Below are 24,820 nucleotides of genomic sequence, written 5' to 3'. Positions count from 1 at the left end.
TCTGTTTGGTGAGTTGTTTTCACCAGTATGACGAGAGGTCACAGGTTAGTCCAGGAACATCTGCCACAGGAAGGCACTTCCTGTTTGTCTTGAATTATTCCCTCCATCCTTCCACCCTTCTGTTGCTTTGGTTGGGGAGACTGATGTGGAGTACAGGGCTTCTCTGTGTAATTAAAACTTCTCATCGTGTGTCTTGTACAGTATATTTGTTTTACAAGCTTTACAATTGCTTAGTCTGGGTTTCCATGGTGAATTTCAGTGCTGCATGGTCTGAAAGCTGTTTTAAAAGGATTTTCCACTCTGCCAAGAATAAAAGTCTTGAGGGGCAAACTTGATTGTTGTATTTTTAAGGATTTCTTTTACATGAAAGGCTGGAAAACACCAACCAGCAAACACGAAATGTGGATAAAGTAGGCAACTTTTTCAGACGATAGCACTTGAATGCATCACGCAAATGTTGTTTATGCCTACAGTGTGCCCAGTTGATGTCACTACGATATTAGGCTAATGATTATTTCCATTATTTGTTAATCTGGCAGTTATATTTGTGATTATTTTGTGAATTGTTTCACCTGCGACATGTCAGAAAGTAGTGAAAAGGTGATGTCATCACCTCTCGTCCAAAACCCATTTCTGGTTTACTATCATGTATTATTGAAGAGAAACATTGAGACGCTGGTGAATATTTGGCATTTTCACTTAAAATTGCCGAAATGATAATGTGACGATCAAAATAGTTGCAGATTCATTTTCTGGCAATCAGCTAATACTGCAGTATGCACTGAAAACGTGCACAGGGACAAATTCCTGCGACATTTACACTGTGGCCAGTGTAAATAATTCCGGCAGGTGTTGCATTAGTTTATCAGTCTTCTGTGGCTGAAATGAAAAGTTCATTCCTGTCATTGTTATCAGTGTCAGCCATTACCAGACTCAGTCAACAATATCAGTGTTTGCCCTCAAAAACCCTACATTGGCTGATCCCCACAGAGCACAAACACACCAGCAAATACAAAAATAATACACACCACTACAATAGGCTGCTCTGTGCAGGTGCAGACAGCTAACAGCAGCCTTGGTGATTGGGGGGCACAGGACAGTGTTTCCTGTCCTTATCTGCTGAGGTGACGATGGACAGAAATGCCCGTGTTGTGTCTGACAATTGACAATGGTCCCCGCCCCCCCCCCCCTGTGCCAGACACCAGAGGAAGTAGATGTTTTGTGTTGGTTGTTTCATCCTGGCGTTGCGTCAGAGCGGACGGGGATCACCGCAGTGTCCTCCCTGTTCCACCCTTCAGCTTTCACCGCGGCTTTGTGTCCTCATCCAGGTTAGGACCCAGGCAGAGGGCCACGGTCCCGTCTTTCCTCGCTCTGCACCATGTGGCCGGGTGTCCCGGCTCTCTGTGCGTGTGTGGTCAGGATGGAGGGCAAAGGCTGCGGTCCCCCTGAGGGTCTGGACAACAGCCTCGGCAGGAGAAGGCCAGGGGCTGTTTGGCTGTTGACTTCCTGTGGTGCAGATGGGGGCCCCCCTTGCCGATGAACACACGGGGCTTTCACTGCTTCTGGAATTTTGAAAATATGTAAACGCAGACTGGCAGGAAAGGCTATTTTGTGTACGTGCATGTTAGTGTGGTGTACACATGCATGTGGCTTGTGCACCCGTGACTCAGTCGCTTTTTGAGGTTGTGCAGGTAACACTCACCCTTTTGGCTAATTTTTTTTTTTTTTTTTTTTTTTTTTTACTAGCCAGCAGCCAGCAGCCACCTCCTCTGTCCAGTTTTTGGTAGGTTTGATCTCTATTTTCAAACATTTCATCTGTTGGGAGGAAAATGGAGACGCTTAATATTCGAAAAGTGCTGGATGGCTTTACAGTTGCTTCTTCTTCTCTCTGCCACTGCTCAGGCGGTGACTCCCAGGGAAAACGATTTTGAGCATAGAATTTTTAGCTGTGCAGGGCGGGTTTCCGTTAATAGTAGCTTACGTTAACAGACTGTTTTTGCACACCGACCATACCATGTTGGTAAATGTAACCTTCCAGCTGACACATGCATTGCATCATAAAAGTAGCTAGTAGTAAGAAAAAATAGATGATGTATAGAAATAACAATTGTGATGCTTCAAGATGCCTTGATAATCGTCTCATAATGGCGTTGTAGCCCTCTGGATCAGAATCGATTGAGGTTCCTATAGATTCCCACTGTTACGCATGACTGGTGATGCTTCACCCTCATCACTGGTGCATGAGAAAATGCAAAGCCTGTGATGCTTTCTGTAACAGATGAGAAGATGAAATTGCACAGAGAAATGCAATGTAAAGTTACTTCCTGAGATGATAAGTATTCAGTCTTTTTGACAAACTTTGCAGAAAGCTCTGTCCTTTGGTGAAATCCACTCTGCTGTTGTTCAGAGATGGAGCCTTGTATTTCTTCCCGTTGCGTTTTTGCCCCATGACTTCACCGGGGCTCTTTCATCTCATCTCTGTGCGGATGGTTTCCAGGCAGACGTCTTACTCTGCCTTTGTGTGCCCCCCCCCCCCCCCCCCACGCTGTCATTTTAGAGGAAGCAAAGAAAAGGGTTGCAGTGAAAGCTACACCCCTGCCTTCCCTACAACCTCACACGTCCATCTTAAAATGAGGTCAGATGACACACGAGCCCCGGGTGCACCTCGCTCCCGCTTCCTCAAACTCCTTTTCTACTCCTCTATCAACGGTGGCGTGCTTTGAAGGGAGAAAACTGCTCTGACTCACAGTCAGCAACCGCCCTCACACTGTGATGTAAAAAGCGTTCGAGAAACCCCTCTTGCTGCTTTCAAAAAGATGTCATGTTTGAACTGTATGTGTGTCGAGTGACAATCAAATACTCCTTACTACATTCCTCACACACACACACACACACAAGTCAAATGGGAAAAAATGTCAAATTGTAGCTGTAGCTTTTCCTTGTCGTGTGTTGCATTCTGGATATTGATCTAGTAAAAATGTCACAACCATAGCTCATTACAGTGATTGATAGTCAGCCTTAAGGTGAAACTGCTGCACCCTTTCAACTTAACTAATGTAGTTTGTAAGGCTGCTATACTTCAACTTCAGTCCTTTAAACTGCAAAGAGCGACAACGTCACTGTATCTTGATAGAAACAGCAGTTGTCCTCACGTCACAGCCGCTTATTAGAGGAGCGAGTTTCCAGATTTTCAGTCGGCCGGGGCCAAGCGCGACAGCACCTCTCAGAAAAGAGGATAGTCATGAATTAAACAAGCACTACTATTCATAGACACCCGCACAAATGTTTCTCATCTCATACAAGAGAAAGAGTTGGATGTCCTGCAGCTTTTCCTCCACCCCTCCCTCTTTGTTTGATCTTTTTTTTTTTTTTTCTGGCACTGTAACTCTTTCTAAAACTCTGTGGCTGTTCAAAAGGCATTAAACATGAGTGAGCTCCCCAGTGCAAGGAAATGGTGAGAGACGCTCACAGAATATGCGGAGTGTATTTAAGCCATACAACAGAGCCCCAGCCTCCCAGAGCCGTTGGCCCCTGCACCCTGTTTCCCTCAGTAAACACATTCACAAACTCGCTCGCACGTTAGCTTTTTTTTTTATGTGTTAGTTTGAGGTTGCCGATCGGGATCCTCTCAGGTCTGTGCATTTCCTCAAGTCGTTGCTATGCTCTGTATTCCTGGTAAATGGTTGGTTTACTTTGGAAATTTGGCTGTATTACATAAATGTTTGTGGAAGGAAGGAAAAGTGCACTTGGGCTTTGTTTTTACACTCAGTGAGACCACATTTGGCTCACTATGAACAGCTATAAAAAGCCCAAGGCAGCATCGTCGTAAAAACGTAAGATTCATGTCTTAATTATGTTCCTTTTTTACATGAGCCTCAAAATATTGGGAAGCACATAAAGGCACAAACACTAGCTTGAAGACAGAAATCTTGCTTCTTTACATTTTAGCGGTTTCAAGTCAAGAGGTAGTTTTTTTTATATTCCCCAAATTAACTAGAAAACGTAACAGTCATGAATTTACATCTACAAGTTGGACATGAGTTGCCTCCTCCTTTTTCATGCCCCAGCTGGAAATCAGAGAAGCGAAAGCTTCGGCTGCAGACTGCATATCAAAGCCGTTTTTACGACAGAGTGCTGATGGTGGGACAGTGGTTTACTGTGCTTCTAAAAAGTCCTAATGAAGACTTTAATTTCAGGCGGGAGTATGAGCAATTTGGGCAGCTGGAGGACATCAGACCAAGAGAGAAGAGGGTAAAGGTTCAGAAAGAAGCAGAGGTCACCCCCCAAAAGACCCGCTCAGGTTTCAAGGCAGATGGACTCTAACAAGCATTAACCTGATTCAAAGTGAGGAAGAGACGCAGGTTTAAGCCACTACAGATGGAAGTGCGAGCTCCCAAGTGGGACCCTGTCAGCTTTAAATGTGTAAGGAATGATTAAAGGTCAGGGGTGGACCAAGGGTCCATTTGCTCCAGATACATTTTTTTTGTTGCAGATGACTTGAAGGTTGCATTTTTGACAAAAGGTATGTGAACAGAAACTCGACAGATTTGCTGCAGAGGAAATTCAATGCAACAACAACTCATTCCAGCTGTCAAGTGATGAACGTAGGGTGATTGTACTTGCTTTGCTCAAAGACAGTCGGGACAGGATTGTCCTTGAGCAAAACGCAGAACACTAAAACTGTGGAGGAGCTAACTGGATCGCCTCCCTGAAGACATGCATGTGTGTGTGTGTGTGTGTGACTGTGTGTGTTTGAGGAGAAACTGACAAAGACCTCTCCCAGTCACCCCGTTGTCCAGCGAGGTGATCTCGGTCCTCTCATTTCTTCCAGACGTGGTCTTTCTGGCACTCGTCAACTTGATCCTGTGATCCTGATCTGATTTTGTCTGCGGGTCAGGTGATAGAGAGACAGGGCCTGTCCTTCCTTGCTCCCAGATGAATTTATTAGATACCACTTTGAACGACAATGCATCAGCCTTTGATGCTGCATTGGATTCCCACCCTTGTTTTGTTGTTTTGTGACCTACTTTGGCAGTCAAACTACCTGGGAGTTGATGAGTAGCTTTATATTTGCACCCTCTGACAGTCACCTTGAAGTGTTTAAGTGCTTTGTGGTTACAGGAGGATTATACTACTAATTATTTATTTTTTTAATTCACTTCCTGAGTTTGTTTGCTGATGCTTTCGTTAAAAAAAAGATTATACCACTAAATATTATAGCAGCACAATTTAACACAATACCAACTTCTTCTTCTTCTTCTTTGTACTAAGCCTGCTTAAAACCCACATAAGTCAGCATTCATATAGAAATTGCGTGCAGAGTCCTGCTAATACTGCTTTGGTTTTCCGGAGTATTAGCCCGAGGGTTGTGTGTGTCAGAGTGTATGAAGAAAATGGATTTGAGATTAGATGAATTCAGACACACGCCTGGGATTAATCCTGTTTTTCAGATTTCTCAGTGAGATTACTCTAATAATTGCGAACTGACTCGCGCACCTGTTGTTTATAGTTTGTTGACAGTTAAGTAGGTGGTGACATGTTGCCATTTTTACAGTTTTATGAGCCGAATATGATTGACTGCCCTCGCAGTGAGTCACCCTTCAACATCTCTGTTTCTGTATGTATGCCTGCAAGGAAAACACTGTGCAGGATCTTGTGGTGTGTCTGATGTCCTCTTTAAGGTCTGTTTTTATGAATGAGGGCTGCTTTTAGGTGGCTAGTTCCTGAGGTCACCCTGAGCCGTGCGGCGAGATGATTCCTCTAGAAGTTGTGCTGCTTTGAACAAGTGGTTCTTGTTAAATGTGAGCCGGAGAGAAAATAGCTGCTATTGGATGTGAAACCATATGCTTCTTATTTGGTGAAAATGCTTTTTTTTTGTTTTAGATCTTGTTAAATGTAGTGTTGCCAGACTACTCAGTACGTGCCACAAACAATGGCCCATTTTCAGCGTTTTATGATGGAATATTACTGTATGACGAAGACCAGTCCCCCAAGAAGCTTCAAGCTATTTAACGTGAGGCTTTCATTGATTTTCCAGTTTGTAAATTAAACCTTTGTGTGTTTTTTTTCTTCGAGGCTCTGTACGCTTCTTTGACTTCGGCTCAGTGAGGGTAGTTCTACGTGGCCGTGGTGCTGAAATGATGAATGAATGAATCCTGGGGGGGGGGGAATTCTGCACTAATAATTTTCATGTGGTCTTAGGCCCACAGCACGTGGTCTTATCAGACCCTGCTCTGCAGCAGTTTAACATTGTTAAATAGCACAGGAGCATCTTTCACTGTCCATCGTTTCTCAGCCCTCAAAACAACGGTACGTTGTGAATAATGCAATTTCCTTTTAACTTGGTTAGCACATGTGGCGATGAGCAGGTGGCTGCATAAATCTGAAATATAGGTTGTCTGCAGGTATTTGAGGAGATGGAACTAAAGTGTGCTGTTTCTTTTGGCTGCGCTCCAACAGAACTATGCTACTCCAAATGAAGTAACGGCCTGCTCAGCAAAATAAACAAAAAACTACTTAAACCTTTTTTCAGCCAGCCTGTAGATCCCCCCCCCCCTCTTATATTTAATGTTTGTTTTAGCTTGTAAGTTCTTCGTTGAGTGAAGCAGTTTGATTTTTCAAGAGGTCTCCACACTTTTACACACTTGAGGTAAAAGAGTAGCAGAGTATGGAGTTGCACAGCTCTGATATTTTTCTTCATTTGAGCTATAAGTGGCAGACTTGTCAGGAAGGTATTTTCACGGGTTCATAGCAGTGCAGGAAAGCTGGGTGTGCCTTCAGACTTTAAAAGTGAAGTTCAGTTGCCGGGATCAGTGGCTCTTTGTTAGAAAACGGTTCCTCTGACGCGCTGTTGTAAGCCACGGTGTCTGTAGTTAAGCCTGACCCTGGGTGTCAAACATGTCGGACAGAGCTGGAGCTTTATGATCAAAGGTCAAGACATGTGTTTTAACCCCAGGTTCTGAAACACTGGGACTTCTGTGTAACATGACCTCTCACCTTTTAAACAAGGTAAATCTGCTCCTTACAGGGTCATTATCTGATTATCCCCACCGTGTAATTTCACACAGGAAACGCCATCTTAACCAGCAGCGGCCATGTTGGGTATTTAACAAGGTTTTAAATCCTGACAAATTGTCACTTTTCTCTAAACAGCCTCAGCTGCTCAGCATGGTCTGTTCGCTCGGACAAAGCTGGACTGTTGCACTGTTGATAACTCTCAGGATGTAAATTCTTGTGTTCTTTGTGCTGCGAGGCAAAAGTCTCCACAGAAAATACAGTTTATCCAAACTTTATTAAACCAACACTGTGCTGACGCAATGGCCATCAATGGCTGCTCGACCCCTCTCTTTCTGTTTGTGTGAAACTCAAACAGAGTCCGTGTCACCTTGCATACCTTTGCATAGTGTAATAGATAGTTTTTGTCCGCACTGTCAACAAAATGCATCACCCTCATGGCAAAGCGGGACGGAGCAGAGGTAATTTAGGTGGCATGTGCTCATTGTGCGGCCGTGCACAGAGACAGTAAAGCTCTGACGGGCTTGATTCCTGGCGTTAGTCCGTTACTCTCTCCCTGTCGAAAAGTGACATCGCTGGGCAGCTTTTCAGTGCAGAGGTGTGAGTCGGGGAGCAGGCAGAAGAACAGGTTCTTGGTGATAAATAGCAGGCCTGGTTTGGAAAGTGTCTCCTTTCTGACAGGGGATCGGGCTTTGTCTTGAAATGCGAGCTGCCTCTCTGCAGCCACTGCCAGCTTCTCAGGGACTCCGACTTTCAACAGGGCAGAAAGAGAGGGGTGGAGGGACGAGACGCTTTATGTTACAGGGGGATGCCTCTGGGTGACATGGAGGGATAAAAAGATTTGAGTAGCTGTTGTTGTCCGTTAAAGGGGATTACCATTTAATTAGAGCTATGGTCAAGGCTATTCCAATCAGTGTATTATAACATGAAGAGCTGTCTAAGAGGGTCCAGTGCTCCAACAGTTGATAGTATCACGAGGCAGTGAATCACTATTTTTTTTCCCATACACACGTATCTTATATTATGAAGCTGCCTGAGTTTAGGTTCAGTGATAGCCAGCATCCAGCTGTGTGGGAAATGTTGCATGTAGAGTTGATGTACTTACTTTAAGCTCATATTTTAAGCTGTTTAATCACTCAGATAAAACAGCTGCTGGGCTTGAAAAGAGCAGCTTTCACATGAATCTCATTTCCTTTGATATGTGTAAAATACTGAAGCTATTCTGTGTGGCAAAAGCCCCTTTTAGAAATAAGATTTACTAATCAAAAGATGTGACACAGATTAAAGAGCATGAAACATTTCCCTTTCTTCTTTCAGTCAGTTACTGTGTGTTATGAGGAACTGGAAATTCTCGGGGCATAAGATCCTCATATTTCAGTCCCCCTCTGAAGAACTAATGTTTGGAGCCCGAGCAGTCCATTAGTAGTTGAAGTTGAAGCTAACATTTATAATGAGATCCCTCTGCTGTTGGTCTCTCTGTATTCTTCTTTAAATGAATTGTGCTGTTGAGGAAACGTTGACCTAGCGTGTCCTGGGATGTGGGTTTAGCCTGGCCCTCTTTTGGCTCATCTCTTCCTGCATCTTGTTCCTGGTGTCCTCAGATGTGAAATGTATTGGGGTTTGTTTCTGTGTTTGTGTGTGAAGTTGGTTATGCCAATTGGTGAATTGAAGTGGGGATTCGCCCACAGCAGGAGCTTGGGCACAGAGGGTCATTTTTCATGGGTCACAAATTTCACCTCAGTGCATCCCTCTGGCGCACTCGTACAATCCCTGCTGTGCCCACATCTGCCCTCTGCACTAAAACACTCCCTTCCAAATTGACAAAAACACGTGCATGTACACACAGTATAGTGAAATATAGTGCTCCAGATCGTGTTTCCTTGGAGGAAAGCCTGCAGGAGTAGTGTGTAATGCCAGGTGATGGATGCAGTCCATCTAATCTGCTCCCTGTCTGTCACTGATGGATGTGCATGACTGGTGAGGATCTTATGTAGGCTCATTACCGTCGCTCTCCGTGTCAGAGTGTCCTGGACTCCTGCCTTCAGTGATCTCTGCATGCATGTACATGCATGCATAGAATAGCTCTTGTTTGGTTTCACTGTGACCCTGCATGCGCTAAATGCATGATGGATAAGTGTTGTCAAGCCATTCAATGGAAATGCATGTCCGCTTGGCAAGGCCAATGTGACTCACAGGATTCAATGAGTTCATTTTAATGTCTTTTCCGAAAACCATGACTGGATTTTTTGTCATAGTTAAGAGCACTCTAAATGTTTACCCCCCTGCATTTCAGCTAAACACAGACAGGCTGAAACACTTAATCTGTGGCTGATACAGCTGGGAGATCTGGGAGAGCTGTGTGAGATTCAGACAATGTCTGTCAGGCATTCCTGCCGGTGGGTGTGTGGTTTCCTGGGCTTGTTAATATTAGCCATGAGGTCAGAAGAATACACAGTCTGATCTCTCAGTCGTAGAAGGCTTTGATCAGCCAGTGAGACCAACAGGGAGTCAGTAAGAGTCCTCGAGCTCTGCAGTGGACCTTGACTCACCTGGGCTTTCAGTTGATGAATCTTCTGGGCAGCATCAGAATGGGATCTTGCAGGAATAAAAACAAATTTAGCAAGGGATCATCACTGCAGGATGAGTGAGTTGTGAAATTTCGAACATGAAAATATGAGACTGTTATTATTGGGTTGAGCCAAGCTTGCAAATGCATTGTCTTCCTGTTAGGGAGAAGAATGGGAATATTGTTAATTAGATTAGCGCTAAAACCATGAGTCAATTAATTGATTATTCAGTCCTCAAAAAGAATAAAATATGACCGGACCATAATTTGCAGCTCTGTGAGGCTGTACTTATGCACAGCATGTTGTGAGTGAAATGCTAACATCAGTATGCTAACAGGGGCGGAACAACAATGCTAGCATGCTGATGTTTATCTGATATAATCTTGACCTTGTTCACTGTCTTTGTTTTAGCATGCTAGCTTGCTAACATTTGCTAATTAGCACCAAAAACAACAACAACAACAACAGCTGAGGCTGATGGGAGCGTCATAACGGCTTGAATATATTCCCAAACGGACATGCACCGCTGTTGACACTGCGTACATGTAGTACTTCTGTTTATACCGCTTTCTGGAGTCGCTTGGAGGGCGCGTTCCCCAGTGTGCAGACGTTCTCCAGCTTGTTGTAGCGTAGTGGCACAACAAATTGGAGGTAACACGGATGTTCGCACAGAGCCTACACGTACACCCTCTGATGGCCGGAACAACTTCACGCACGTGGAAAACATCATTTCGATTTTAGAGCCCATATGCAAGTGTCGAATTAAGATAGGACGGTACTTAAAATAATGCCTGGCCATATTAGCCTGAACTATTTCACATCATTCACATAGCAACGCTGTTGATCTGTTGTCGTGCAGAACGTCCTCATGCATAAATATTTCAATTAAGCATCAAGAGATGTTGTTGCACTCAATCTTCTCTTGCTGCTCGTCAATGATCAGTACTGGTAATGAATACGCTTGATCGGATTATATGATCACAACTGCTAGTTTAATACATTCAAATGATTTTATGTCTGCAGTTGGAAACATGATGGCGGTTGCTGGAGTGCAGCTGTTTAATTGAACCATTACATTAGCACTTGCCAGTCCCTTTTTGGCCGTGGTGTTTTGTCCATGCCATGTGTGTTGCCCATCCCACTCTGAGCGAGCCGTTACCCATACTAATGCAGAGCAGGGTTTTAGCAGAGCCACTGTAGAGAGCTCATTCAAGGGCTTTAAAGGGGGGGCTGGGTTTAGCAGGGCTGTCACTCTCTCATTGAGGAGCAGAGGAGCGCGCCTCAACACATCTTACTCCAATACAAAGAGAGGCTGTGATGTACATACAAATGAGCCCATAATAGGTGGTTTTGTCACTCAATTCCTTCTTAGTTTAATCTGACCAACAAACCCTCAGTGTGCCCATGCATGTGTGTCATTGCTGCATCCAAGTGTGCGTATGTGCACGTTGTTCACATCCATGCTTGCAGCTTGTTAAAGGCTCTTACTGAAATCTTTCCAGATCCTACAGCCATGCTTGTGTTTTTTTTTGAGTCTGGTAAGCAGAAAATCAACCGAGCCCCCCAGCCTCTTCTTCCTCAACCCCCTCACTCCCGCCCCATTCCCCCCTTAGCCTAAATCCTGGGAAAAGCAAAACATTGTTCGTTCTCGGTGTGCATGACCTGCAGGAGATGGTGTGTAAAACAGGAAGTAATTAGAGCTGATTATTCTGCTTTAATCATCATAAAAACCCTCCACGGCTGCTGCCTCACCACTGTAGTCGGTTAACCAGCGTTCTCACCATATAATTATTGCTCATAGTGGTTCGTTGTTCACAGTGAGACAAAGAAGCAAAGGCACATGATGCCCTTGGTTTACAACCACTCTGAGTCATATGAACGTGCGTCAGAAATCAGATAAATTTGCTGGTATCAGACGCCAAACACGTCTTTGTTGTTATGCTTCTCTCTTTAAGCCTTTCTTGAAACCCTTTCTCTCTCCTATGCTTTTTGTTTTTAGTGGTAAACCTCCCTGTTTTGCAGCAGGAAAATTATTACATTCCCATAGGAAACATTTCTCACTTATTCCAAGTCATTCTGGATCAGATGAATGGCGTCCCTGGAGTTGTTTTTTTTTTTTTTCTGTGCTCCCTGCCCAGCACTACTGTCTGTACTCTGAATTCACAGCTAAATTCCCTGATATTATCCAAGAATGTGCAGTCACCACTTAGTGTCCATGTGGTCATAGATTTTGGTCTGCAGACTTATGCATATGGGCGGATGACACAATTTTACTTGCGCAATGCTGATATAATTTGTTCTTTGCACCACCTGGATACCATTAGTGTAAAATCTGCGTATATTGCAGAATTGGATGTCTGCTGGTTGGAAATCAGTGGCACCAATCTTTAGACGGCAACCGTTAAACATTGTAATCTAGATGTGACATTTTTGGAAAGAGCAGCTCCAGCAGTAAGGGTTTTTAGGATTTTTGTTCTTTTTCCTTCAGCACTTAACTCTGATGAAGGCCTGTTTGCAGAAGCATGTGGGCCTGGGAACACATGAAGAGGGCTGCAGGATCCTTTTAAGTTTTGAGAGTTCTGTTTGAACTTATATAGATAGGTAATGATTTGACATTTTAGTTAATTAAACCTTAACGGAATAATATCTTGATAATATGAACATATTGTGCAATTATTTTACAAAATGGTGTCGAAATGAATGATTGTGAATGCATTTTGACAAACTAAAGGAGCTGTTGAAGTTTTTTTTCACATACTTGTGAGTTTTGCATGAGTTAATGCAAAACTAGAAGACATCACTTCTGATTATTTAACATTTTTTATGCGTACATTATTACATACATTTTGCTAATAGAGATGGTAGTTAGATTGTTTCAGTATCAGCTCGGCGAGTGCTGCCAAGACGTCTTTGTTAGAAATATTCCTTCCTGTCACATCTCTAAAGTGACGGCACTCAGGAACCAATCTGTCATATCCTTCACGCTCTATAGACGCCTAGCAGATGACAGGTGGAATCTGGTCTTCATGCCACAGCTCAGTCACACGAGTGTCGACCCCACGGCTTGTTCACGAGTACTTGGGGGGAAGTGAGCCCTAATTGCCAGGGGAAATGGGACGGCCTTACAGGGAGGTTTCTATTGTAGCCAAAGGCAATTAACTTGGCTTCTTTCATCTGAGCGTCTCCTTTGAAAAGAGACATTGTACTTAGCTGCTCAGTGAGCACCGAGATGGGTCTGAACTGTTCGCGGCTGCATTCCGCTGCAGTGCCAAAAGGAGGTGTGTGTGTGTGTGTGTCTGGGATTGTTGTTGGGACGCCACAGACGCGCTGTCCCTGATTGCCTGACCGTGTCGCGTCCCCAGCGCTTGCTCAGGGAAATAGACTTCCTTTTCTTCAATGCTGTCACATCCAATAAGCTTTTTGATCCCTGTGCTTCTGCAGTTAAATTACAGCTGAATCTGTCTAGGCCCTAAACTGTATGCGTTTACTCTGCAATATTTCACCTCAGAGCACTTCCTCAGAGCAGTTAGCACAGAGCCTGAACTTACTTTATAGCCCAGTTGTTGCAGTGAGCTGCTTGATCTTCTGCTTGACTTCTTATTGCTCTTTGTGAAGCCAGAGAACTGTTGAGGCGATTGGATATATGCCTTCAGGGACTTGGCTTACTGCAGGAAACCTTGGACCACAATCTGCCCTGCTATTTACTTCTCTGAAAGAGGTGAATGATGTGTGCCCAACCAGGATTGAGCCAATACTGTGAGGTTGTGACACATCATGCCAAACACTAAAAACCAGGTTAAGGGGACAATGGGAGACCTAAGGAGGAGGAGATGAGACGCTGGTCTGTGAAGTTCTGCAGCCAAGCATTTACGATAGTCCTCTGCATGTCTGCTTCCTAGTTAAGTGGAAAGGGGGGCCATAACAGGCTGAGGAGAGCCAAGCTGTGCTGGGCCAAGGCATGTGGAGGAAGAGGTGGGATCCAGGGAATGGTGGGGGCAGACGCCCCCACACCCTGAACACCACACTGTGAAAGAGAAACTGACAGCCACAAATTAATTCAACATTTCAATGAATCACCTCTTCATTTGGTTGCAATAATGCACCGCTCGCCTCTTTCTTTCCTTTTCTCCCTCTTCCATCCTCCTCCCTCTGTGCCCACGCAACCCTTTTTACCCCCTTCCAACCATCCAAACTCTTAAAACTCCAGGATGTCTGGAAAGACAATTTCAGCTGTGCTGCATATCTTTCCCTTCCTCATACTTATCTACATTTAATTAAAACATCAGAGATAACACACACAAGCGTTTGGAAGTGTGAAACAGTACTGATCTCTGGGGAGCACATGGCAGTGTATTTCTCTGACCCACTTTTACATTAAACAGTGTACCCTGCAGGAATTCTGCATTACTTTTGGATAGATACTGCAGGCAGAAAACTGATTAAGCTGTTTGAAGTATGTGAATCTGAAATTATGACCTTTTTTTCTACTATGTAGTTCAAGCACAGTCCTTTAGAAACTCAAATTACTGTGAAGTTCAGGTGGGGACAGTAATTGATTCTTATAAGCACTGTGTGAACAATTTGACATCAAAGCAACAACTCTTTAATCATGATTTTAAAACAGTGGCTAATGATAAGATTTGTAAATCAGAAAATATGATGCATCAAGAATTGTTAGCATAGCCTGAATGGGAATCAAATCAACTTGTGATGTACTGGACCTAGAGCCCCCCAGTCCTGATGTCAAATAGATTAGCTTGTTAATTTTCAGTCCTCTAATGCTGTTATGCAGTCATCATGTCCACTGTAACCTCACCTCCTCACTCTTTCTTTTCACAAACAGTCAGTTAGTTGACCGTCTGCTGACTTTCTGGTAGAGAATTTTATTACAGTTCCATGTGGCAAATCACTGGAGGCAAATAACTGCAGACACCTTCTTAGAGAAACATACATCCTGGTTTTATTACCTCACAGTGGGTTGTGCCTGTGTGGGTACACTGTGCCAATATGTGTGCCTGAAGCTTGTCTCAACTGAGTGCTCATGGTGGCTAAAGCAGTAGTGGTGCTTTAGATCCCTCATCCTGCAGCCCAAGCCTTCCCCCTGCCCTTATGCTGCTCACTCAAGGAGAGGATCTTGACAGTCCAGTGGCTCTCCCTGTGAATACCTATCATTGTCCTTCTGGTTTGAGGGAACTCTAGAGGCTGGCGCAGGACACGCTGGCTGGGGTTCAGGAACTCTGCGGGGCCAGAGATTAGCAAGGCATGGCAGGATCCCTGATAACTGACACCCTCCACGCAGGCATCTGAGCCGCTCTCCCATCCCGCTAAAGACTACAGCCACAAAGACGCCTTTCAACGCTGGGCACGGTGGCGCTAATCCCCTTAGCACAAAGACCCGAGCCACCGATAGCATCTAAATAACTCTTCAGTAAATGTCATTTGCTTGAATTAGCTGTATAGTATCTCCCGATGCCGGTGGATTGTATTGTGGGCCGTACCGAAATATTTGTGCCTGTTGTGATTTCTCTTGATGTGCTGTTGAGTGCTGCCGTTTAATAAGCCATGGGGACAGGTCACCCACTGAGCTGGTCTGCCACTGGCTGCTTGGCCCGGGGGTTTAGGTCAGTTTAGTGCCACAGCTTTGTGAAAGCATCCTTAACATTCATGTGGCATCGAACCGTCTTACTGTTGGCCCTCACTGACACCGTAGCCTTTTAACCCTTGGAGTGGAGCGTCTGAATGGGGCAGGGCTGGGTGGGTGAACGCTTAACAGCCATACAGTTGAGGTTGCCTTAGATTATTTCTGAAATAGCCTCTGGGCATCGTGTCATCGTCAGGCGTATTCAGGTCACCAAACGTCAGATTGAGGTTAGATTGTCCTCGCAGTGCTGTTGTCACAAAAAGGGTAAAAAAGCATTGATGCCTCGTAGCAGATTGAGGGCAAACACCATAAGAAAACTGCCCTTTTTTGCTCTGGTTTAACCAAGACTCCATACTAAAGAGTGTTTTTAACATTGCTTTTTGGAAAATAGGGAAAACCAAAATCCTGTTCTGCACATATCTGACAGAAATGTGACAAATACTTACTGATGCTAATTTTTTAAGTCAGTTTAACACCAAGAAAGCAGCAGCCAAAGGGATCTGTCACTGGTGGATGGATATTAACTGTCCTGCCTTTGAAGAAACAGCATACAGGGAGGATGGCTGCTTGAAGATAGGAGGATCATCGCTTCTCTCAGCAAAAATAAATTACCCTTAATTGACCTTTGGCCACTGGTGAGGCTCCTTTCTCCCTGGAGGACCACTGTCCTGCCATGGTTGCCGTGGAAACGCCTGTTGGAGGACACAGTCTGGACAGAAAAAGATGCATGAGGGATGCTCTGGATGACTCCGATTACCCCAACCCACCTTTGGTTCTGTTACACACTAACCACCACCTACTTCAAAATGTAGACCATGACCAATGATACATGGCTTTATGAGTTCTCATTCGTACGAGCAGAATTTAATTACATTTATTTGGCAATCGATGACTTGCAGGCTTCTCCAATAACCAAAGGAGAATTCTTACCATTTGTTTATAATGCAGCTCACAATCCCACCTTGTGTAAGCCCATTATGAGGGCATGTCTGGGTCCTTCCTCAGACAGGACCCTGAGCTGCACAGGGCTGTGGATCAATACACCCTGCTGCAGTGGAGAATGGAAACAAACAGCCTGCGCTTTGAAGTCTACAAGGAATGAACCATCCCTAGCCCAGCGGCCCCACTGGTCCTCGGTGAGTTTCAGAGTTTGAAGTGGGGGTTTTACTAACTGCAGTCCCTCCCAGCTTCAATTCAATAGGACTGACACCTGAGAACTGGACCAAGGCTGTATTAGCCCTATAGCCTGGCTTCTGGGTTGAGGCCAGATGGAAAGATAGACCAGACTGTTACTGGACGCCTGAGAGGGGTGGGGCAGGGGGCTGAAATTAGACATGCATATACTCCTGTTTTTACTGTGTAACACAATCTTTTATTGTTTGGCATTTGCCGGTAAAGCATCATTGTTTTTTTTTCTGTCAGGAAAGAGATCGTTTTGGTAACAGCAGTAATTTAAAAGTCAATGGACAGATCTGTTACTGAAGCTGGCTGAGTCTCTGAAGCCTGAGAAAAATCATTAAATCACTAGGTCTGGAGGCAGTGGTCACCATTGATGTGAAGGGAGGCAGAGCTGCTCTTTGTGCTACTGATACTCGGGTGGGGGCGCGACTGGTACGAATGATGTTTAACACTGAGGGTTTCCTTTACACCTTTTAAAGCTAAGATTTATTGAGCATCCATCTTTTGAGGATGTTCAAAGATCAACTTAAGGCAGCGGGACTCAGGTGGGTTATGTTCATGCTAGTTAACTGAGTTTAATGTGGGTTTGTTGGCTCCTGTAAGGGAGGACAGGGGGAGCAGGGAGAACCTGTTAAGCAACATTCAAAAGCGTCGCTTTATCATTTTAGCTCAGTGTCAAGGTCCGGTCTCACCAGTAAGTGGCCCAGTGAAATTCATTTGAGTAATTTGATATTATACTACCGTAGGTGACCATCTCATAACTGTCTCCCGACCGTTCCACACTGTAACACAGACAGAGCTAACAGGCTCTGATGGCAGTGTTTCTTTTAGCTCAACTGTTCTGGAGGAGCATTATTTCTATTCGATGAGTTTTCTACCTCCTCCCGGAAACTTCCTGTCTGCATTGTCTATGAGTTCAATCTATATAATTAATTCAAGAGGGATTATCTGTAGCCTATCAGATGTCCCCCTCCATTTCAGGCAATCACATGAGTGCAGCATCAGTACATCTGCACAGTCTACAGTTATTGCAAGCTACATACTGTGAGAAGGCTAACGAGTCAGTATGTAATGCTAACATGGGCTATCGTCTCAAGCTGAGCCAGCAGGACGGCCTTTGGTGCAGTTGTTAGCTAGGGAGCTGTCCTGGATAGCTTCCTCCATCTTGGTCCAGATGTTTTTTGAAGAGATTAATTTGAGAGCAGACAGTAGACGAATGACAGGAAATGAGAAGAGGGAGCAACAACAGTCTGGCCAGAGTCGAACCGGGGACGCTTTGTTTAATGGTTGGTGCCTTTAAACCCTCAGCCACCAAGGTACCCCAAACATCACCGAAGTTGAACTTGACCCAAATTTACTTTAACCCCCACAAGAAAATCAACTGATGGCTGCAATTCCATTTAAATTAATTCATTTTGCCAAAAAATTCCACTGTTGTAAATGCTGGTGGGATTGGTCCTTTACACTTGATAATGCTCTCCTCAGCGTATGTACAGCATGAGTGTATGTTTGTGCTTTTTATATTTTCAATGTGTGTGCGTGAATCTCTATTCTGTGCATCTGCTTATCATCTGAAAGCAGCTCGCCCCAGCGTCCCCACGAGCTGACGTCAGGCTCGTGTTCGTGCATTTCAATTTGTCTCAGTCACGGAGAAAACACACATACCTCCTGACCACATGGTGTCCTGGAAACATTCACCTTGGACAGGCTCCGCATTGAGCCGCGCATCTCGTCAGTCTACATATATGTGCTGTATTGTCCTGGTAATGGGTCCTCCCCCTCAGGCTGGGAGTGCTGGCAGAGACAGCACACCCTCCTGCTGTCTGTCTTTCTTTACTTAATCCTCTTATAAATAGGCCAGTGTGTCTATTTTACAGGCAATAAAGCAATGTGTTCTCAGCATGTCGGTAAGGTTCAGGGGGTGAGCAGGAGGGCGAGGGGTCTCCAATGGAGGCAAAGATCTGGTGTTTAAGAAGCTGCAAAATGAATATCAACCTCTGTCTCGCTTTTCGATGTACTATCTGTTATTTAGCTTTTTCATGTCTCCTCTCTTCCCTCCTGTGGCGTTCAAACTGAGCCGAGATGAGCTCAAAACAGTGGGAAGATAAATGGGGACAGGGAACCAGTGAGGGGAAAAAAATAGATTTATGTTGCACTGCTCATGGGGGCTTTTTAGAAAATGTGTTTGGTGCACCTTTTCATAGATCGTTCCTTTGAGGCAGAGAGAAAGCGAGGGAGGAAGATGTGTTGACCTGAACCGCTCTTTCCTGGATGAAAGCATTACCCAGAAGCCCTTTGTTTTGGCCCGCGAGACTACTTCTGCTGTAGCCGGCGAGGTTTATACCGCCAGCAACGATGAACTGTAAATCCTTCATGGCCATATAGTTTTGGGGAAATGTACGGAGGCTGAATAGATAGATTCACGTTCACAGCTGGATTGATTTATCGTTCTGCACTCCATTCACATGCACAGCGGTGTAGGAGCCAGGAGGCGTCTTACTATTACTGCAGTGATGTATTGTGTGAGAAGAACATTAAAGAAACACCAAAGATACAAATGTCCATGTTGCCTGAAGGTCATACTTAAAAAATCAAAACAAAAGAAGACAGAAGTGATGCTGGCAGGAAGAAACCGTCTCCTGTTTGTCTTGTTTTGTCTGGGTTCATGTTGAACCGCTGGCTAACATTCTTGTTTTCTTTCCTTCTCTCCTCATGTCCACTTGAATGTGACTGCGGCCATTTCCATCAAAGGTAAGCTGAAGTAAATTTCCACCACCACAGTTTCTGCAAACCAAACACTTGTACTTTGAATCCATGGGAAATGTCCAGCTTGCTTCTTCACAGCAAGAGTTGCTTAACCTTGGAGGCAAAGCATTGATCAGTAGGATCCTAACACTCTCGAGGAAGTGCTGACTTGCTTGGAAAATATAACTCAAAGCATCTGTTTTCAGTCTTCATTCAAATTACGTATTAGATTCAAACAGGAAAATGTGTGAGCGCTTCCTCTCGTGTGTATTTATAGACCACGTGGAATAAATAGTTAATGATGAGACTATAAACTGAGTAGCTACATGTGATTTTAGGCGATGTCCTTGGACAACATTCACAACTAACCTCACTCTCTACGAGCTATGGTACCTATTAAGGGAAATGTATTTTTTAGCGGCATGAACTGTAAACATACGCAGGAAAACACATGAAACAGTGAAATCCTGATCATAACCATGAACATGCAACACTGTGCAACAAATTGATGTACGCTGCTACAATTGACTGAACCAGATGGGTTTATAAACCAAAACACTGTCAACTGAAGATAACACAATAACAAGTCACTTGTCAGTGCAAAACAAAGCAATTACAGACACGAGAGGCAACATCATTTCATGTGCAAATGAAGCAATCCAAATGTAGTGAGGATGAATGAGTCCCTGGTTAGATTTGAGGCTTTCTGAAGACAGTTTCTATCATATCCTGCTCCTGGTGTTGTTTCTGAAGGCTGACGCTTCTGCCTTTGCACTGAAGTTGTTGAGAGCTAATTCAACAATTGACTCCTCCGCTAACACATTTTGAGGGGGGGGAATTCCTGCATCAAATAAGTCTAATTTAAAACGTGTGATCGTTTTTTTTCCCCCTAACAATTTTTAGTGTCTTATGATTACTTATCGGCCTTAAACTGAGCTCCTGACTCCATTCAGCATTGAGTGCATGAGAGCTTAAAAAGCTGATCGTATGGAAGGTCCTTGGCTTTATAAAGGTTGGAGCTATTGCAGGGTTATAGCACTGGATTGCATTATGCAGAGTGTAGCTAATAAATTGATAATTCAGCGTAAGTCTTGATGTAGTAAAGATGAATCGAGCTGGCACACAGACTTTAGCTTGCATTCTTGTGTTATGCATAAAGAAGCTGGCTACCCTTGGGCAGACCACCTCTTCACTTCCATGACGTCACACTGTCTTTAAGAGCTTCTACCACTATTGAAATAGGTCATAATATACTCAGCCGTCCATTAATATCTGGGCAGGTCGCCCAGTACAGCCTATATATTTGAAAGCATTAAATCCCTATATAGAGCGAGCTGTGTCTTCTCTGTAGAGGGAAATGTTAAGTCACTAAAGGGCAGAGGGAACAAAAGTATCTTAATGGGCACCAGTAGGGCACTGATGTGGTCTGTGCGGGGTGGGTAAAGATGGCAACGATTATGGGATAGCAGCCATACTGTGGTCTCTCAGGCAGGCGGGGGAACTCAGACAGGAAACAGCATTGTCCAATCTTGCTTTAAGACAAGACAGGCTCTGACAGAAAGACTGGGAGGGCTCCAGCTTCGCACACAGGTAATTGGCTGTCGGCATGGGGGACGACACAGCGTGAGACCAGATTCTTTATTCCAAACACACACACACACTCTCTCTCTTCCTCTTTCTCTTCTCTTCCTCCCCTCTTCACCTTTGAGACAACTGCCTTTTACAACAGCTGCTGCCCTGCACCCAGTTAGTATTCACACACAGCCAAGCAAGCCAATTAGTGGCCTTAGAGCGTATAATTGTGTGTCTGTGATTCTCTCTCTCTCTCTCTCTCTCTCTCCCTCTCTCTCTCTCTCTCTCTCTCTCTCTCTCTCTCTCTCTCTCTGTATTCATGTGTGTGTGAAGGTGTCATTTCGTTAAGTCTCAGGGGGTCGCGCCACCTCCTGCAGTGAGGTGTCTCTCTCCAGAGTGTGAGTGACAGTATGCTTGGAGGGAGGCCATTGTGGCAGTCAGGCCTCGCTGGTTTCCAATGCTGTTTACATTTAAGGGGAGACGAAACCAGTAAGTTGGCGTCTCGCGTGTGTGCGTCCGTGTGTGTGTGTGTACTGAAGACTGAACAACTCAAAACTCACCTTTCATAAATGGTGGGAAAATTATTTTTGAGCGTTTAGACTTTAAATGATTCTTTCATCATTTTGGTCCAGTTTGTGGACTTCTCACTTAAAGGACAGATTCTGTTTTACTCTTCAATGTTTTTGCTTGAATTGTATTATTATTCCACTGCTGAGACTTTTATACACCAAAAACTGTCAGATGTTCATCTCCCGGACAGTGGCATGATGGATTTAAGACTTTTGACTTTCATCTAGGTTAGGCCTATAAATCTATGCTCTTCTGATATATTGTGGGTCAATTTTTACTGATATTTTCCCATTTTATTTACCGTGTATGGTGGAATTTTGACTGTTTGCCAGAGCAAACTCTTTCTCTTACAATTCAGGAAGTGCTACAAGGACAAATGCTTCCTGTGCTGAAGAGGAAAAAGCATCTATCCATTATGAGAGGAGAGACAGCGAGCTGTGCATTAGATGTCTTGTCAGAGACATCAGATAACCGGGCTTCCCACACATCACGGGATATTCTTGCTTTATCAAAGTGACTGCATGGTCTTAAAAAAAGAAAAAAACATTTTATATCTAATGGAGTAGTAGGCTAGTACAGATTAGGACTGACAGATTTGGCCAAAAATGACTTCAGTTATTCCTTCTAAAATAAACACCGAGGTTTGACCCCTTCAAATGTCTATTTTTATGCATTATGACCATAAGAGGGAAACACCACTGAAAGTGTTTATTTTTGCCACTGACAGGCTCAGATTGTTTTTCTAAGTGTCTGACAACATTATGGAAATGATCCCTACTGAGACAGACCTTTTTGTTTAACTAGACTTTTACTAGACTTTATTCAGTAATAGTAATTTTATCGTTGTAAGACACACTTCATTCAAACTTGACAGAAAGACAATAAAAATCACCAAAACCTTCTTGGTTTGTCTTTCACTGTTCCAACAATCTTCACCAACTCTGGTTTAATTTGAAAAATAGCCTTTAATTCACTTCGAGAGGCAGCGGGAGAACAGTGTGCAGAGAATTACTTTCACTGGACGTTATGACGGCAGAGGTTTTAATGTGTTGGACTTCAGGCACATTTTCCTGGTTAAAGAAATGTGGACACCAGAGACTGTGGTAATGTGACTCCTGTCCATCCAGCAGTGCATCCACGGCGGCAGTGCTGTTTCTTTTTTTACACAGTCAAATATTAGCTTTTGAATTCCTCATTTCATTCTGCTGCGTTCCAGAAAGATGACAGAATAAACTAAATGCAAACGTTATGTTTTAAATACCAAAATTAATCCTTTTGGGAAATAGCCATCACAGCTTTTACTTTGTGTCCAACACTGCCTGTGCTTTCTGTGAATGTATCATCTTGAAAAAAATAAACCCTGGACTGCTTTGTTAACTCGGATATCAAGAGTAAAAAAAACATCAGCCATGATTGATGCATTTTGCCAGTGGTGTTTTTTTTCTCTCGCTGAATTTGTGTTTTCAAGTTTGTAGGATTTTTTTGTGCAATTGGCACAAATTTAAGTCATTTTTTCCCCATATCTCTCAGATTATTCAGTGAAAACGGGAGCTTTCTGCACCCCTATTTCCAATTACATATTCATGTCACTGGTAAAATTGGTCTTGTATTGAGGTCTAGCCGGTGCTGAAATTTCTCTTTTCATTTGAAAGTAAAGTGCTGTTGAAGAATAAGTGTTTTCAGAGGGATGCTTCAGGTTGTTGTTTTCATGGTGGGCACAAGCCATTCTAGTCATCCCCATTGTTTGGATCAGTGGCTACTTCACATCTATGCACGTTTGTCTATTCCAATGTGTGGACGCTTCACTGTATGCTTGGACTGATTCCCAGTACCAGCACAGAACATCCTTCTTCGACTACAAATAGTCAACAAGTAGTAATATGTCCTTACCCTGATCCCCAAAAAGTTGGGATGCTGTGTAAAACATAAATGAAACACACTGTGATAAGGCTCAGTCGTTCACAAGCAGGGACGGAGCGAGGTTCACCACCTAGTTATGTTTCTTCAGCCCGGTGATTTTTCTGTATGGGAACCATGAATCCACACTGAGCCTGGAGCACAGAGGGGGGAGGGAGCTGGAGTTGGCTGGTCAGGATCACCGCTGGGCTAGCCGTGGTCTGCAACTCCACACACTGGCATCCTTATTAGACCAGAGCCCTGAGCAGAAACAGACCATTCAGATGAGAGCATGCCGTCCATTTGATCCCCAAGATACTGAAAGGCAAATGCACAGAAATATCAGCGTACATCAAACACCATCTCCGTCTTGTCTCTCTTTCTCCTCATATATCAGTCTTAAGCTTTTCCTCCCCTTTCCTGTCTCAGTTCCTGTATTTCAATGTCAGTACACACATTCAGCATGGACTTTTGTAGAGATGGATGTAGAGATGGAGCAGCTGCACTTCTGCTCTGAGGTGTATTATCTGTGTCCCCCCACATTGATCCAGTCCATCAGGGTTAAGTTGCTGGAAAGGCACAACGGAAAGAATGGTATGGAATTGGAATAAATCATCATCAAGACAGATTTCTATAGAATATGATTGTTTTTAAGGGTTTCCTTTACCAGCATGACAGACAGACAGACAGAGACCTTCCTATTGCTGAAGTGAGCTTGTAGGTCCTTGAGGTTGTTGATAGCGTTTTGCAGCATGTGAAGGTGAAAGCCTGCTGATAGCTCGGAGCCTTCAGGTTGTTTGAGCAGGAAGGTCACACACTGGTCTAGTTTTAGCCACCGTCTTAAACCCCTTTGTGTTAGCGTTTATCGGTCACACTTATCCCTAAGGAAGTCCGTCTTCCTGTCCTATCTCTGATCCTCGCTCGCACCGTGTTAGTGTCTAGATGCCTATCAACAGGTGCAGTACCTGGACAAACACTCCACACAGCCACGACATCGAGAGGCCAAACATTTAATTTCCTGTCCAGAGACCCCTAATCTACAGTGGATACGAGGTGGTGATCCTACAGTAATCTGGTTTTAGTTGATACAGCCAGTGCTGCCTTGTTCCTCTGGTGCTTGCAGTGTGAACACAAAGCACGTTTCTCAACACGCATGTGTGGAGGATGAGCGCTGAGCGGTTGAATTGCTCATAGAAACAACATAATCACCTTGACCGTGTTCAGCTCAACCCGAGTGGGCGGAAGCACGACAAGTGGCGTGTGTTGCCAAGTAACGCAGCCGGTAAGTAGTTGTGTGATCATCCATAATAATGGTGGCTGTGAAGCTGGCAGGTCGTGTTACAGCGAAATTTACAACAAAAGCATTTAGCCGACACTCATCATATCCAGGAATTACTTTGATTTTAAAGTTGGAGTCATTTTTTCAAGGCTGAGAGTTATTTTGATGGAAATGGTGCTACATCAGATTGTTAGGGAGATCATTCGCAGTCGTTATCCCTTAATTTGATTCACACGTGCTCTGCTCAGTACTCGTTTGTTATCCGTCATCAGTATGTATCCCTGTGCTACAGCCAGCACCCACCTGATGGTCTGTTAATGATTTACGGGTAATGGAACAGAGAGCGTACCTGAGACC

The 24,820-nt window shown here is 44.1% G+C and overlaps 1 protein-coding gene across 1 annotated transcript in view; it reads left to right on the top strand.

The window, feature by feature from the left end:
• The window catches only part of ptk7b (protein tyrosine kinase 7b), a 75,098-nt gene that overhangs the window by 10,024 nt on the left and 40,254 nt on the right, over positions 1-24,820 (top strand). The window lies entirely within an intron of this gene.

Source organism: Chelmon rostratus, chromosome 11 (assembly GCF_017976325.1).
Source record: "Chelmon rostratus isolate fCheRos1 chromosome 11, fCheRos1.pri, whole genome shotgun sequence".
NCBI lineage: Eukaryota > Metazoa > Chordata > Actinopteri > Chaetodontiformes > Chaetodontidae > Chelmon > Chelmon rostratus.
This window is presented reverse-complemented; position numbering and strand designations above follow the sequence as displayed.